Source organism: Pan paniscus, chromosome 17, assembly GCF_029289425.2.
Source record: "Pan paniscus chromosome 17, NHGRI_mPanPan1-v2.0_pri, whole genome shotgun sequence".
NCBI classification, from domain to species: domain Eukaryota; kingdom Metazoa; phylum Chordata; class Mammalia; order Primates; family Hominidae; genus Pan; species Pan paniscus.
The window spans coordinates 24,752,094-24,769,305 of NC_073266.2; the positions used below are offsets into that span (position 1 = coordinate 24,752,094).

The 17,212-nt window shown below is 46.5% G+C and overlaps 1 protein-coding gene across 6 annotated transcripts in view; it reads right to left on the reverse strand.

Annotated features, from left to right (window-relative positions):
• LDLRAD4 (low density lipoprotein receptor class A domain containing 4) overlaps positions 1-17,212 on the reverse strand; it is a 438,865-nt gene that overhangs the window by 361,503 nt on the left and 60,150 nt on the right. For 4 of the 6 annotated variants that reach the window (XM_063597165.1, XM_034943954.4, XM_034943953.2 and 1 more), the window contains exon 2: positions 14,035-14,118. The gene's annotated coding sequence lies outside the window, so the exon portion shown is untranslated. Of the gene's footprint in view, positions 1-14,034; positions 14,119-14,314; positions 14,584-14,680; positions 14,699-17,212 lie in introns of those variants that run through there. The other 2 variants (XM_057300402.2, XM_057300400.2) reach the window with 2 other exon arrangements.

The window sequence follows — 17,212 nt, forward strand, 5'->3', positions numbered from 1 at the left end:
ACGTGCCACTGAAGCACCCAAGCCAGTGAATGAGGAGAGTAATCTGGCCTGCAGACATGCTCTACCATTATCTCCATCCACCCCACAGCCAGACAGCCGGCAAGCTCCTAGAGGCCAGGGAACTTCTGAATCCCACAGTGCTTCACTGACCCCAGCCGCGCCTCTGAAGGGCACACAGCAAATGCATGCAGACAGACTACACTAAAAACACCCAACTTCTGTTTGGTAGCCTAGAAGGGAAAATTTTGTTTCACTGGGACATCTTCCAAAATTTCATCAAATTGGCTCAAAAAGTAACCAAGCAGTCAGCCCAACAGATTTCAGGGCCATATTTTCCTGGTAAATGGAAAATGCCCCATGCTGGGACCTCTGCTTGGTATACCCAGTCGATCTTAAGCATAAAAAAGCACAATCTTCAAGAAAAATTGTATGCTCAAGAATGCAAGAGAAAATTACATTGGTCATGAAATGGCACATTTTAATTCCTCAGAAACATTGCTTCGTTAAAATTCAGGAGTTTTTAAAGATCGATCACACTTATACTGATGAGACCCTCATTGTTCCTGAGAGTCTTCAGATCTAGTTGTGGCTTTGGGGTAACTCAGCTGGGATTCAGACGGGCCAGCCTGCAGAGCCTACTGTGGGGGAAGGAAGAGCTGTGCCTGTGAGGAGGTGAGAGGCACTCCAGACACCCAGGGACCCGGCCAGGCCCCTGCAGCTCAAGCTACACATTCTGCAACCACAGCCCGATCATCACAGCCATCTGCGCCTCACCCTCTGCAACTGTACAATTTGATTTGTCCAAGGCTTTTGCCAGCGCCAACATTTTATAGTTTCCTTCAGCAAATACTCAATAACTATGTATTGAATAAATAAGTGAATGAGTGAATGAGCTTCCAAACTAACAATTGCTTTTGCCTTCCAACACCTCTGTTGGTGGCAGAGGGCTTTGTGGCTGATTATGTCATTTGTCATTTTGTTTTCTGGAGCACAACAGATTGAGCCTCAGTTGGAGAGGTGTAAAGACGTCAGCAAACAGACCGGCTGGGGAAGGAGAGGCGGCGTGGATGTGTGTGCCACTCTTCAGACACGCTCCTGAGCAGATACTGTGCTGTGACTCAGAGGCCCAAACTCCATCCAGACTTGGTAAACAGCCTGTTTTAGGTTTATTTAGTTTTGTTATTGATCATAAACTGAGAAAATACTTCAGAGTTTAGTTAGCCCCAGGAAATTAAAATCCCCATGTGTCACAAAAGAAGGGCTGACTGGGCCCCTGGGCAGAGCTGCCTTTCTCTCAGGAAGCCATGGTGCAGAGCAGGGCCTGCGGGTCTGTTCACTGGGGTTGAAAGTGTGGTCCTTATGTAGACTGCACCCTCAGATATTCTTATAGGCCAATGATCTTAGAGGCAAAGTCTGGTATAAATGAACTGTGATTTAAATTAATGGATAAAAGGTGTTTCTGTTCTTCTGGTATAATCTAACTTCTGAGAATGCACCAGCACCTGACTTCTACTTTAGTTTTATATCTCACTAAATCCACAAATCAGGAGTAGCTCACACATCGGAAGGTAAACAACAAAACTCTTTTAAGATACCCTAATTTTTTACATGTGCAAGAAGCAGGTGCCAAAAAATGCCTAAAACAAACGCAGATCTTTTTTTTTTTTTAAGAATACCTGTCTGAAGAATAAAGAAAGAAAAACAAGCAAATGAAGAAAGCAAATTAGTGGAAAATTTCAATAGCTATCAATTCTTCCAGCCAAGCAAAAAGTGCATAATTTAGGGTTCTATGGTTCAGGATCATTTTACCCAGAATAAGTTAAGATATATTGAGATAGTTGGAGAATGCTTAAGATATAAACAACGATTAATGGACAGGAGGCTGCTACAAACTCTGAAGCTGTCTGCAGGCCAAACATTTTAGGTATGTAAAGGGTTAACTGATACTTTTCTATGGAAAACCAGGGACAGGAAGGAATCCCCGGCCCCTCTTCCTCTTCAAGGATCAAGGCACTGAGGACCCTGAGAATTATGGGGAAACAGAATCATCTAGTTTGACAATAACCAGGGGGAAGAACGGGTGCCCCATCAGCAAAGGGGAGGCACCAACTACCCAGGCCCTGCCGGCTCCTCCGGCTGTGCTCAGATGGGAGGACTGAGGTCTCCCCACAGGGTACAGCCCCACACAGTTACTGAGCCCACCACGTCTGCCCACACAGTAAAACTCCCCAACAGGGTATGGGAAGGGCAGGAATCTGCTGTCCTGACCGGAACATCCAGAATGTTCCCATGGTTCTCCTAGAGGCTGCTGAACCTCTTCCAGGAGCCCCCAATATCACGAGGAAGGCTGAGATATGGTGGGATCATTCTTCATGTAGGAGGAAGCCTATTCTTGAAGACAAGTCTTCACCTCTAGAAGCTCGAGCACCCAACTTCGCAAGAAGGAATTTACATCTGGCATTCTGCAACCCAGCTGTTCTCTCCACCTCCCATCTCTCCACGGCAGTCCCAATGGCTCAGGACTGGACACAGCTGGGTCTGTGGCTGAGCATAGAGACAGACGGCCCCATAATTTTAGCAATGACTCATCTCTCTTTTACTTTGCAAAGTATGACAGTGGCCAACTAGCAAACTTCATCACAGTCTTATTTATGCTTTCTTCACTGAAGCTCCCAAAAGATGGAGTCGGTGTTTTTGTTCAACTGTAAATTAAAGACAGACGACACTCCTGAAGATTTCGTGTTAAGTGATTAGTCAAGTAACTGGCCATATAGTACTAAATTCTACTTATATTTACACACTTATGAATCCTTGAACAGTTCAATGTCCTGCAATCTACAAAATGCTTTTACTCCCTTTAACACTGTTAGTCACCACAAATAGTCTAGGCCTCATGTAATCTCTCATTTCCTCAGTTTATACACCTATGCAATGAGACAAATGAGAAAGTGAGTATGATGTGATTTAAGTCCCTAGGAACTAAACCATTATGCGTGCTGGAACTGAACAATTTTACTTTTAGAACTCAGAAGACTGACACAAGAGCATATTCAAAACAACTGCTAAACAGCTCTAGTGCTGGGACCCTTACAGCCATGTGGAAAATACCAAGCAGTGGAGCCTTCTGAATTGTTGCAAAGAGGAACAGAGTCCCAGCTCCTTATGAGGCCTGACTGGTGTTTCTAAAAGTCCCCAGATGTCAAAATGCCTGAAGGCTTGGGGCTTGGATGAGGCTGTTTCCACAGTGCCTAAGTTCTCCTGCCAAAGCTCTGTGCTTGTTCATTTCTTTTCTAGGTGGTGTTTTAAGTGCTTCTAAGTAGGACAGTCATATCAGGAGGTCCTCATGCTTTGCAGGTGTCATCACAGTGCAGAAGGTGCGGTCAATTGCCATGGTCTGCAGGACTGCTACCGTGGCCCCGTGACTCACCTTGCAGAGTGACCACGGTCTGCGGGGCTGCTACCGTGGCCCGTGACTCACCTTGCAGAGTGACCACGGTCTGCGAGGCTGCTACCATGGCCCTGTGACTCACCTTGCAGAGTGACCACAGTCTGCAGGGCTGCTACCGTGGCCCATGACTCACCTTGCAGAGTGACCACGGTCTGCGGGGCTGCTACTGTGGCCCCATGACTCACCTTGCAGAGTGACTTCTGCATGGCTTTTCTTTCACAGTCACTATATTGCGCTAACACCTTTACAGATTATTTTTAGATTGTTGAAATAGTACTTTTCAGCAATATTTTAACTTGAAATAGCCAAAGTTGTGTATCTGGTCCTATTAGCAACTAAATTTTTCTTTACTATAAATTGGACACAATTTTAATATAAACAACTCTAATATGGATAGCTAAACTAATCTTTCAGTTTCAATACACGTGTCCTTTAAACAGATAGGGAAGAGACCTTTATCAGTGTAATTTTGGCTAAGCTAATGGAAGGTGGCTAAAAGGATATCATTTTCCTTTATTCACCTGAAGTTGAGGTTGGGACATTTGCCTATTTCATTCTGCATTACATTCAACTCACATTTATCTAGAGGATTATAAAACTGCCAGACATTTTACTGATTAAAACCACCACCCAAATATTACAATTAGGATTACTACAGAAGTAAATCCTCAGTTCGAAATGTGAAAGGAATACAAATTAGTAATTGTTCCCATTTCACCTTCTTCACGGAATAGAGTGATCACTTTGGAGAGGATAATAGTAGCATCTGGTCATTTATCTGACGGCTTCTACGTTTATATGAGATTTTCTAAAAATACCTAAACACCCAAATTACTAAATTAAAACTAGTTATGCAGGTACATTTTGCCTTAATGTCTTTGCCTCTTGTGAGATAAGGTTTTTAACGTTTTTCTCTGTATTGAACCAATGTCAGTATTTTCTAGTCAGTCTTCCATTAATTATTCTAAATTGTAGGAAGCTGATATTAATTACTTGCATTTTCTCTGAAATAAATATATGATTACCAGGTTTCAACTGGGACTAAATCCAATCCTCATAATAAGTGTTTCTCTCTCCATCCATCCACACTAAGTTCAATGTGAAATCAGAAGAGTGTAGGAATAAGAATTTGGGCACCCCCCGCCCCGCCCCATAACCTGAGGGCAGACAGTGGAGAAGGGTACAGAAGCCCACACCATAGGGTGGCGCCGTCGTAGTCACCAGCCAATTACTTATCCAGAGGATGTCCCCACCCTGCACCCACTCTCCAAAGGGAAGTACCGGGTAGTTTCTCTTTATCAGATACAACTCAAGAGATACAGAAGGCAAACTCATTTCCACCTTACTGTTTAAACTCATGGCCTTCAGTGATCCTCCTACCTGGGCTAAACGTTAAAAAGTGTTAACAACTGTTTTTTGAAAAATCATGAAAAACAAACAAAAACTTGGTAACAGAACAGATCATCCTGATTATACTATAATAAATGTCATTACAGCACCAAGATCAAGACATCTGAGTGTATCTTTCTGTACTTTATGGGACAGTATTTCATAGAAAGATATACTAAGATATTTGCAGACATCTCCTGCTCTCCAGAGGGCTGCTTTCTTATTTCCTCTACGTCCTGGTGGGGATTGTGCTGTTGCGGGTGACACCAAGTCTCTGTGTGTGGTGACTTCTCCCAGCCTGACTGCTTTCTAGCCAATCTCCAGTCATTTCCCCACATTTGCCCTCCAGACGCATCCAGCCACATGGGCTAGTCCAGGCTCTCCACTCGGAGTGAGCGCCACCTCCTAGGCTGCTGTCTCCACTCAGACCACCTTCTCTTTACCCAAGACTGAAGCCCAAAAGTCACTCTGCAATCCACCTTCTGCCCCACCTGCCCTGCACATTCCAGCTACCAACACAATCGGCGCACGGATCCCTCCACCCCAGGCCTCTTCTTCACAGCTGCTGCTTCAGCTCAGGCCCTGTCCCCCAGGCCAGGGACAGCTCCTCACTGTCCTTCCTGGCTGGCCCTCTCAGCTTCCGTCTCCTTCTCCACTGACTCCCACCCTCGGCCACCAGACTCAGCTTCCTAAACACGCATCTAATGACACTGTCTCCTCTGAAAAGTGCAGTGGTTCCCACATCGTATGGGATAATCTATGCAGAGCATTCAAAACCTCATGGCGCCAGGAGTTCGAGGCCAGCCCGGGCAACACGGTGAGACCTCATCTCTACAAAACATTTTAAAAGTTAGCTGGGCATGGTGACACACACCTGTATTCCCAACTACTCAGGAGGCTGAGGCAGGAAGATTGCTTGAACCAGTAAGTTGAGGCTGCAGTGAGCTATGATTGTGCCACTGCACTCCAGCCTGGGTGGCAAAGCAAGACCCTGTCTCTAAAAATAAATAAATAACAAAACTCTATAGTCTGGCCCTAACTTTCTTTTCCAACTGTATCTCTAGCTCTCGTCTTCCTGTTCCAAGGACAACATAATACGAGTCAGCTTTAAAATGGAAGGAGATTCTGAGACAGGCTCCAATGTGTGTGAACCCTGAAGACTTTATGCTAAGTGAAATACACTAGACACAAAAGGACAAATACTGCATGATTCCACTTATGAGGTATGTAGAGCAGTCAAAATCATAGAGACAGAAAGTAGAACCATGGGTGTCAGCGGCTGGAGGGAGAGGGAATGCAGAGTTAATGTTTAATGGGTACACAGTTTTGGTTTGGGAAAATGGAGAGAGTTCTGGAAATGGATGGTGGTGATGGTTGCACAACGTGAATGTACTTAATGCCACAGAACCGTACGCTTAAAAATGGTTAAAATATACTGTTTCCATAGCAGCTGAACCATTTTACATTTTTTCCAGCAACACACAAGGGTTCCAACTTCTCCACATTATGTATATCTTACCACAGTTTTTTTTTTTAAAGGGACAAAAAGTTTGAGAAACAAAGTTAACAGTGTGCTGTGAAAGCTGAGTTGAAGGACTGGCTTGAGTTTCCCCCACCATTCTCTAACAAGGGTGCAGCCTTGACTTCCCTACCACAACCCCCGAGTTTCAAGAAAGACATGGAAAAATGTGGACAGCCCCAGCAAACCAGATCCCAGGACAAAAAGAGGGAAACTGTTAAAGCGTCAGGCTAAGCAGACAGACCCCAGACCCCTTGTGCACAGCGGAACCCTCTCCCAAGCACTGAGCTCACTAAGCTAACCCAGCATCGCCACGAAGCCTCCTGCAGGAAGCACGCCAACTTTAAAATATTATATGAATTTCAAGAAGAAAGCCTACAAAGGAAAAGCCCAGCAGACACCTCCAATGGCCCCCATGTTAAGTTACACAATTGACAACAGAATCCTGTCCCCTGACTGTCCTCGGCAAGCCTGTCCATGTCACCCTCTGCCCACTCATGACACCTCCAATCTGACCATCACTGAAGTGACTGCCCCAAGCCAAATGAACCACACACCTTGTGCTCCACTGCAAGCGCTCTTAACCCTTTCTGGAGGTCAAAACCCTCCTGAGAATCCTATCAAAGCCCTGGCATTCTCCCCAGGAACTGGCAACATTTCAAGGAATTCACAGATGCCCCTGGGCCCCTGGGGCTTACAAACACTGTCCCAGTGCCTGTCTCCTTCACATTTCCCTTCTGTACTGCACTTGAGAGGGACGCTGCAACCTCCCTCCATTTGTAAGAACTATATAACAAATTTCAAGAATCCCTCAGGACTCTCTTTGAAAGGGCAGCCCACGCCCCCAACCAATGTCAGGACGTCAAGGGGAGGTCGTCTCACATCGGCTTGAGAGGCACAGCCCGTCCGACATGCCACATCCCCAAAGGACGCCCCTCCCTGCGACTGCCCTCACAGATGCACTGATGTGACTTATGGGGACTGCTGCGATGCAGTCTGTTAACACTGGCACCAGCTGCCACGGGCGAGTCATCTCAGGAACCTGACCTTGGCAAAGCGTGTTTCACACTCGAGCACAGTTCAGCCGGGTGGCCTCGAGCAGGGGCAGGAAGGCGGAAAACGGACAGGGAGGTGCCGGGGTGCACTGCCCCCCAAACCGCACCAGAGGACTCACCTCACCCACACAGGGAGACCAAACCCTCAAAGCCAAATTTTCAAGCTGCTGCTGAGAATCCCATAAAAAGCAATGCTATTTCTAACCTCCCGCACCACGGAAAAATACACACGCCACCAAGCAACCCAGAATCTGAGGGTTTATTTTTACATCTTTTCCCCACATCCCCCACCCTGGCCTCCCCCACAAAATTTTAGGTGGAAAATTTGCTGGCTTTTTAGCAGTTTGACAATGCTGTGCTAGGCATGAACTGACGGAGCTGCTAGCGCATTTGAGTTTAAAGCAAAGCGTCAAAGTATTTATCCCATATGACTCCACAGGTCTGCTTGATGAGAAACTAATAAACTCTAATCACAGAAGACAGAATCCAACAAGCAGGCGGAGACGAGGCCCAGGTCTCAGGCCATGGGCAGAAGTGGCAGAGGTGGCAAGTTTCTCTTTCCCACCTCTGAAAGTGGTGTTCCCACCACAGGACTTTCTTCCTGCGGGCTGGCATTCTCTAATCCAAACTATGAACAAGGGCATTCGGCATCCCTGATGCCCTTGCTGCATTTCTGATTTTCTCAATGCCACTCTTAACCCTTGATTTGGTTTGGCTGTGTCACCACCCAAATCTCAACTTGAATTGTATCTCCCAGAATTCCCACATATCGTGGGAGGGACCCAGGGGAAGGTAATTGAATTATGAGGGCCTTTCCTGTGCCATTCTCGTGATAGTGAATTAGTCTCACGAGATCTGATAGGTTTGTTTCTGCTTTTGCTTCTTCCTCATTCTCTCTTGCTGCCGCCATGTAAGAAGTGCCTTTTGCCCTCAGCCATGATTCTGAGGCCTCCCCAGCCATGTGGAACTGTAAGTCCAATTAAACCTATTTTCTTCCCAGTCTCGGGTATGTCTTTATCAGCAGGGTGAATATGGTCTAACACAGTAAATTGGTATCAGTAGAGTGGAGCATTGCTGAAAAGATACTCGAAAATGTGAAAGCGATTTTGGAACTGGGTAACAGGCAGAAATCAGATCAGTTTGAAGGGCTCAGAAGAAGACAGGAAAATGTGGGAAAGTTTGAAACTTCCTAGAGACTTGTTAAATGGCTTTGCCCAAAATGCTGATAGCAATAAGGACAATAAAATCCAGGCTGAGGTGGTCTCAGACGGAGATGAGGAACTTGTTGGGAACTGGAGCAAAACTGACTCTTGCTATGTTTTAGCAAAGAGACTGGCAACATTTTGCCCCTGCCCTAAAGATTTGTGGAACTTTGAACTTGAAAGAGATGATTTAGGGTATCTGGTGGAAGAAATTTCTAAGCAGCAAAGCATCCAAAGGTGACTTGGGTGCTGTTAAAGGCATTCAGTTTTATAAGGGAAGCAGAGCATAAAAGTTTGGCAAATTTGCAGGCTGACTATGCAATAGAAAAGAAAAACCCATTTTCTGAGGAGAAATTCAAGCTGGCTGCAGAAATGTGCATAAATAGCAAGAAGCCTAATGTTAATCTCCAAGACCATGGGGGAAATGTCTCCAGGCCTTGTCAGAGACCTTCACAGCAGCCCCTCCCATCACAGGCCCAGAAGCACAGAAAGAAAAAGTGGTTTTGTGGGCTGGGCCCAGGGTCCCCGTGCTGTATGCAACCTAGGGACTTGGTGCCCTGTGTCCCAGCCACACCAGAAGTGGCTGAAAGGGGCCAACATACAGTTCAGGCTGTGACTTCAGAGGGTGGAAGCCCCAAGCCTTGGCAGCTTCCACATGGTGTTGAGCCTGCGGGTACACAGAAGTCAAGAATTGAGGTTTGGGAACCTCCGCCTAGATTTCAGAAGATGTATGGAAATGCCTAGATGCCCAGGCAAAAGTTTGCTGCAGGGGCGGGGCCCTCATGGAGAACCTCTGCTAGGGAGCCCCCACACAGAGTCCCTACTGGGGCATGGCCTAGTGGAGCTGGGAGAAGAGGGCCACCATCCTCCAGACCACAGAATGGTAGATCCACAGACAGCCTGTACCGTGTGCCTGGAAAAGACACAGACACTCAATGCCAGCATGTGCAAGCAGCCAGGAGGAAGGCTGTACCCTGCAAAGCCACAGGAGTGGAGCTGCCCAAGGCCACAGGAAGCCACCTCTTGCATCAGTGTGACGCGGATGTGAGACCTGGGATCAAAGGAGATCATTTTGAAGCTTTAAAATCTGACTGCCTCGCTGGATTTTGGACTTGCATAGGCGCTGTAGCCCCTTTGTTTTGGCCAATTTCTCCCATTTGTAACAGCTGTATTTACCCAATACCTGTACCCTTATTGTAACTAGGAAGTAACTAGCTTGCTTTTGATTTTACAGGCTCACAGGCAGAAGGGACTTGCCTTACCTAAAATGAGACTTTGGACCGTGGACTTCTGGGTTAATGCTGAAATGAGTTAAGACTTTGGGGGACTATTGGGAAGGCAAGATTGGTTTTGAAATGTGGGGATGTGAGATTTGGAGGGGGCAGGGGCAGGATGATAGAGTTTGGCTGTGTCCCCACAAGTCAACTTGACTTGTATCTCCCAGAATTCCCACGTGTTATGGGAGGGACCCAGGGGAAGGTAGTTGAATCATGGGGGCCAGTCTTTCCCATACTATTCTCATGATAGTGAATAAGTCTCATGAGATATGATGGGTTTATCAAGGGTTTCCGCTTTTGCTTCTTCCTCATTCTCTCTTGCTGCCGCCATGTAAGAAGTGCCTTTCGCCTCCCGTCATGATTCTGAGGCCTCCCCAGCCATGCGAAACTGTTAGGTCCCATTAAACCTCTTCTTCCCAGTCTCGGATATATCTTTATCAGCAGCATGAATCCGGACTAATACAACCTTAAAGTTGAAGAATCGGGGACAATGGTGAGATGGAGCTTCAGACTCCAGTCCCCTGATGCTGGGTAGACAGAGGTCCGGGAGGAGACAGGAGGTAAGAGGAGACATGGGAGACACAGAGAGGGGTCCCAAATAAGGCTGAAGAACTCAGAAACTCTTTCAGAAGCCAAGGGAGACCCCTGAATAGAACCCCCAAACCTGGGATCCCTCCCAGGATCCCAGCACTGGCCACCTTGGTGTCACTTCTCTGATAGCAACCTGAAAGGCCAGCAGAGGCTCTGACCCACAGCTTCCTCACTGCCCATGCAGGTGGGAAACCTCGGGGCACCCCCTGCAGGAACCACCTTCAAGGCTGAGTTTCAGTCCTCCTCAAGTTAGAAGCCCCCAGCATTAGATGGTCATTCACATGACAACTCCAATTGTCTTTTGTGGGTATTTTTTGTTTTTGTTTTTGTTTTAAGGGGGGTGGGGGGCGAGATTGGAGACAGGATCTTGCTGTACTGCCCAGGCTAGAGTGCAGTGGCATGATCATAGCTCACTGCAGCCTCAAACTCCCAGGCTCAAGTGATCCTCCCGCCTCAGCCTCCTGAGTAGCTGGGACCACAGGCATGAGCTACCAGGCCCAGGTAATTTTTTTGATTTTTTAGTAGAGCTGAGGTCTCATTATGTTGCCCAGGCTGGTTTCAAATTTCTGTGCTCAAGCGATACTCCTGCCTTAGCCTCTCAAAGTGCTGGGATTCCAATTCTTTTTGTTTGATAACATTTTCACGAGTTAATCTGTTTTATTGCACGGTGCCGAAGATCACTTTATACACACATCTGGTGAAAATAAGCAGGACTCTATTTACCAGTGTAGACAGCAGGGACCTATATTCAAAGGTAATGATTGCTTCTCCCAGTACTATTGGTCCTCTTTGATTTTACCTTAAAAGTTTAAGTTGAGCAAAGATAGAAGTTCAGGTCGGGATGCATTGCCTGGGTCTAAGGTTATTTTTTCATTGTTCCAGTGTGTCTCCCCACAGGGACCACTGGTCTCACACTGGAAGACATCCGCATGGTCCCTGGTCTGCACCGGTGCCTTCAGATCCCTTAAGGACCAAGAAGAAAACCAAAAGAGAGGTGGAGTTTTCTCCAGCTGCACCTTTCCAGTCTGTGCTGACAGCCAGCCAGATCTCAGTCTGAGGTTGCATTGTCTTATGCGGAGGTCAGGGAATGGTGCAGGGAGCCTGAATTAACGATTTCTTTGCCCACACCCCAGTGCCTTTGTGCTTAATCACATCAGCAGCACTCCCCCACACGCTCCAGCAGGATGCCGTGTGAAATTCCTTAGCAAACTTCCGTAGTCCTGAAAGAGGACAGAGAGAGCAGGACCTCTGCTATTTTCCTCCAATCCCCCCAGCACACAGATCACAGCAGAAAGCCAGCATTAGGGTGGAAAATAACAGCCAACATGTTGTTGAGTGACAACTGTGCATGGAATGCTGAATTAGGCATCTTCAAAGTAATTCCATGAGATAAATATTATCCCATTTAAAGATGAGAAAAGCTGAGACTCATAGAGGGTTAGGACTTGCCAAGGTAACAAAGTGAATGAAAGTTACCACGCCAGAACTCAACCCAAGGTCTGTGGCTTCTGAGTTCCCCACACAAATGCCATATGGCAAGGGCATATGTTTTCAGATTCATCGAGGAGGGAAAAACTCAAAAGTGCATTTAATAACAACCTAAACACGGGGACCAGGCTGCATTTTAAAACCAAGTCCAAATAAATGCACTGTACAAGGAGACAGGCACATCCTGCAGTTAATGCAAAGCTCTAGGCCTCCTTGGGCCCTCCCAGGCAAGCAGACAGAAAGCAGAAGAAGGCAATACCACCTGTCCATTTTATCAGCTCTTAGGAATGTCTCACAGTCCAGCTGTGAGCTGCTTAAGGGACAAAATTTTGCAAGTAACAGAGCAAATATAAATTCCAGGACAGTCAGCTGTAAGAACCTATTTCAGAGGTGTGAAAGTTCTTACGACGCCTCGCAATCTAAGTCTGTGCTTGAAAATTGCCCATGACGATGAAGCGCCATGCAGTTCTGCAGAGAGAGTGATTTCTTCTTTAGCTGCTCTGATTATCAGGAGAAGCAACGTAGCTCTGTATTTAATTTAAAATCCACATATACCAGTACAGTCAAGACAAAGTTTTCCATTACCAATTTTGAAAGTTGCTTAAACTAATTGATGAGTGAAGTAACCCCACATAAGGGGGAAAATCAGATACTTATGTCATTTGCAAGAATTATTTTTACTTTTGCTGAAATGTTGTAACTCAAGTTTCAGTCTTCGGGGGCATAGTCCAGTGGTGTTCCGCTACCTAGTAAAATTCTACTTGAAGACAGTGCTAGTTTTTGGTGGGTCAATTCAATGGCAACTGTATTTGAGACAATAAAAGAGAAATGAAACTGCACCCACGCTTTTGTCAGCCCTGGTAGAGAGGCGCTGCCGCCGCCCACTTCAAGCTGGCGGTGGGTGTGCCAAACGATGGAAGAAAAACAGCTCCTCCACACCCACCAAGCCAGCGAAGAGCAGGGATTTTCAAACACCGTGCTGTTCTGTCAGGTTAATAAAGGGATCGTGTGAATAACAAGCATTTAGTCAGTCACTGAACATCCACAGGGCGTGCGGTCTGGGTGTTCCCCGTGAGCTCTTTCCACCCCAGCTTCCCGAGAGCCAATCGAATGGGCATGAAATTCACTCAGGAGAGAGGAGAGAAACACACGAGCTCAGCAGTGGAGGAGCTGCCCCCACACAGAACCCAGGCGTGGTTTGCTCTGCCATGCATACTGCTTTGCACCCAACTGTAAAAAGTCCGTTTACATTCCAGGGTCTGTGTGCCTCAGCAAGGAAGCACCGCAGATCCTCCTGGATTCTCCAGGTGCCTCCTCTGCTGCCAACAGCAACCAGAAAGGAAAAGGCTGGGTTATGCTCCAAGAGCTTCAGGGGGGATTCCTCATCAAGTTGTTTCATTTGCCAAAAGTTTTATCGAGCTCCTGACACTGCAGGCACTGTTCTAGACCCTGAAGAAAAAATAAATGGAAGGAAGGAAGACAAGCGGGAGAGAGGGAGGTCCTTGCCCTCATAAGGCTTACATTCTAGAAAGGGATTTCCCATAAGCAGTGAGTCCCACCACCAGGCACATTAAAAATATAGGGGAAAAAATGGACCTTATATTTTATAGAATGTCTTACCTTCCTGAAAATTCTCATGTATTTCTTCACTTCATGTTCTTTGACATCAAGTGAAGCCTGACAATGAGACAGAATAAGCATCACTAAAATCACAGATGAACTGAGAAAACATGGCGTCTCGAGCGGAGCAGGGCATCCTGAGGCCAGAGGCTGACGCTGGCATGCCAGGTAGGGGGCTCTGGGCATCTCCCAGCTCTGCCACTGACTGTCCCCCACCAGGGCTGGCTCTGAAAACACACAGGTGTCACCCAAGCTTCTCCTGTGAATAGATACCCAAGCCCCAGCCATTAACATCCAGCCCCAAAGAAGAAACACACAAATGAGGCACACCCTTGTCAAAACAAACGCAGCCAGACAGGTCCACCACTGCAGAGCAGCTCCTGCCGCGACAAGCTCTGCTTCCCAGACATCATCACAAAGAACAGTCACAGGTAGTTCCACTTACCTTTTACACTATACAGAAACTGATGGGAGTTCTCGGAAATGGCCCAACAGGAGGTTTGATGTCACGAACGTAGAGCTTGAACCGCTAGAAAGAAAGATGAAGAACTTCTGTGAGCCATGTTTCTTTTTGTGTGTCCCCCTCTCAAGTTTCAAAAACGGTTAAATATTTGAGGGCTGTCACGAGAAGAGGCATAAATATCAAAATGAATACAATAAAAATGCAATAATAGGCATCAAGTAATAAAGGGAAGGAAGAGAGAAGAATTACAGCACAGAATTACCAAACTGGGACAAAATCCCCCTCTGCCTCCACTCAGCCACAGGGGCACCGAGTCCTCATCTGTCAAAGGACACACGCTTGTTCCTGCAGAGGCACGGGCCTCCTCTTTGATGAGAGGCCAAATAACAGATAGTATCCCTGTTGGACTGGTCTTCTTAAAATTCATACACACTCTAAAAGCTGTGAAAAGACCATCTTCTTTCACGACAATCCAGTCTCAAGACAACATGGGCCCACCTAAGACGGGCAGGCCCCAGTGATTCCTCTGCTGAAGTACATGTCTGATTTCATGCAAGAGGCAAGCCCTCTAGCAGTGACACTGCTGGGATGGTAACGTTCGTGACTCTGCCTGCAAGGCTGCCTTTACCTGCCCACCATCCTGTTAGGAGAGTGTCCTCCCAGCTGGTGCTTCAGATTTTGTCCATTCCATACAACCTGTCACTGGCATCCCCATCCCAACTGAGTGAGCATGCTCTGTGGGCATCGCACCGTCCCAGGTGGAGCGCCGGGTATCCTCGGGTGACCGCCTCGAGCTCCAAAGCAGTTTCAGGTGAACTCAGCAAAGCTCGGCCTCAGACACCACAAGCGCCTCTCAGCACCCCGCCCTCCAGTGTGCAGGACACACTCTTGTCCAAGGGGGACTAAGCCACCATCTGTCTGGCTTGTGTGCTGCAGTTCATTCTCCAGGAGGCTCGTACCCCAAAGCGTGCTCCTGCCATATGCCACTCCTGAGTGATCAGCCCATGTAAAGACCGCCGGATAAAACACGGCTGCACCTAGCTAGAGGAGCCTGGGAGATTCCTGCGGAGCTCTACCCCAGCCAAACACCTCCTTCCCATCAGTGTTGGGAGCCTACAGACATTCCTTTCTCCTCCTGTTTCCTGCCTGCCGAGAGATGAAAACAACCCACTGCTGATTTTCCAGATCTTAGTTTTTATTCCTCCACTGGGGCTGCTCTCACCAGTCTTCCTAGGACGCAAACGCTCAGATTTCTTGGGAACGGAAGTCCATGAAATAACCAGAAAGGTACTGTGGTGGGCAGAATTCTAAGGTGCCTCCCCAAATTGCTTACACCCTGTACAACTCCCTCCCCTTGAGTGTAGGTGGAAGCTGTGATTGGCTTCTACCCAACCGAATACCACAAAGAATGCTTCTCCCCACACCAGGCGACCTACATAGGATCCCATCTCCGCAACGAGGGAGTGACAGACTCCCTTGCTGGCTTGGAGAAGCGAGCTGCCACCTCATGATGGGGCCTGTGAGGGGCCACTTGGCAAAGCACTACAGGGGCTCCCCAGGACCTGAGAGCAGCCCCTAGCTGACAAGCAGAGGGAACAGGGACATCAGTCCTGCAGTTACAAGTCAATGAATTCTGCCAGCAACATGAATGAGCCTGGAGGTGGATTCTTCCGTACTCAAACCTGCAGATGGGAACACAGCCTGGCCAACACCTTGACTACAGCCTGACCAGAGAACCAACTAAGCCATGCCTGACTTTGGAGCCATGGAAACTGTGAGATAACAAATGAGTACTGTTTTCAGCTCCTAAGTTTATAATAATTTGTTACACAGCAACAGAAAACTGATAAATGTAACTTAGTAATTAGGCCAGGTACGGTGGCTCATGTCTGTAATTCCTGTACTTTGTGAGGCCAAGGCGGGTGGATCAGGATGCCAGGAATTCAAGACCAGCCTGGCCAACACAGTGAAACCCCATCTTTACCAAGAAATACAAAAATTAGCTGAGCGTGGTAGTGCACACCTGTAGTTCCAGCTACTCGGGAGGCTGAGGCATGAGAACCACTTGAACCCAAGAGGCTGAGGTTGCAGTGAGCCAAGATCGACCCACTGCACTCCAGCATGGGCGACAGAGTAAGACCCTATCTCAAAATAAATAAATAAATAAAATAACTTAGTAATTAAATATGGGTTACATAATATAAAGCGTATATGCATATACTAAACGCATACACAACTGTACATTAGAGCAGGCCCTGCCTCATCTACCAAAAGTGGAAATTCATTCTCCTACTCAACTTTGAGCTCCTTGTGGGCATAAACCACATCCCCGTCATCCTGGCATCCCTAACACTTTGCAGAGTATGTGGCACATGGGAGGCCTTTAACATTTTTTTTTATTCTTAATTTTTGTGTGCACATAGTAGGTATATGTATTTACAGGGTACATGAGATGTTTTGATACAGGCATATAATATGAAATAAGTAAATCATGCAGAATGGGGTGTCCATCCTGTTAAGCATTTATCCTTTGAGTTACAAACAATCAATTACACTCTTCAATTTTAAAATATATAATTAAGTTATTATTGACTACAGTCAGCTTGTTTTGCTATTAACATTTTTTTAAGTGAGCCAAAGTAATAGAACTATGATTTGCCAATGTCTAGTCACAAAAATGCCACAGCAACCGAACTTATTCAAGCCTTCAGAGCAGAGCCCATAGCTCTGAATTTCAAAATAGGTTGAAGATATTTGGCTTCATGTTCTACCCCGAAAGAATGAACGCACAACTTCTCCAGCACTGATTTCATTTTACCAGTGAACCTGAGTCAGTGCTTAAAATGTCACTCAGTAGTTATTACTTTTGTCAAATATCCTTGCCACTTCTCTGGCATCTAGTTATCTACAGTTCAAGGTTAAAAACAAAAAAGCTCCCTAAGAGAATTTCCAAAGTAAGAATTTGTGACTCATTTTTAATTTTCCATTAGTATCAATAAATCTTTCCTTCCCAACTAAAGTGACAAAACCTGTATGGGTCAAAAGACCAGGCTCTAATTCTAAAACAAAATGCCAATCCAATTTCCTGGCAACCTGTTTCAAAATTTCTTCTGGATTTTTTTTTTTTTTTTTTTGAAACAGGGTCTTGCTATGGTATCCA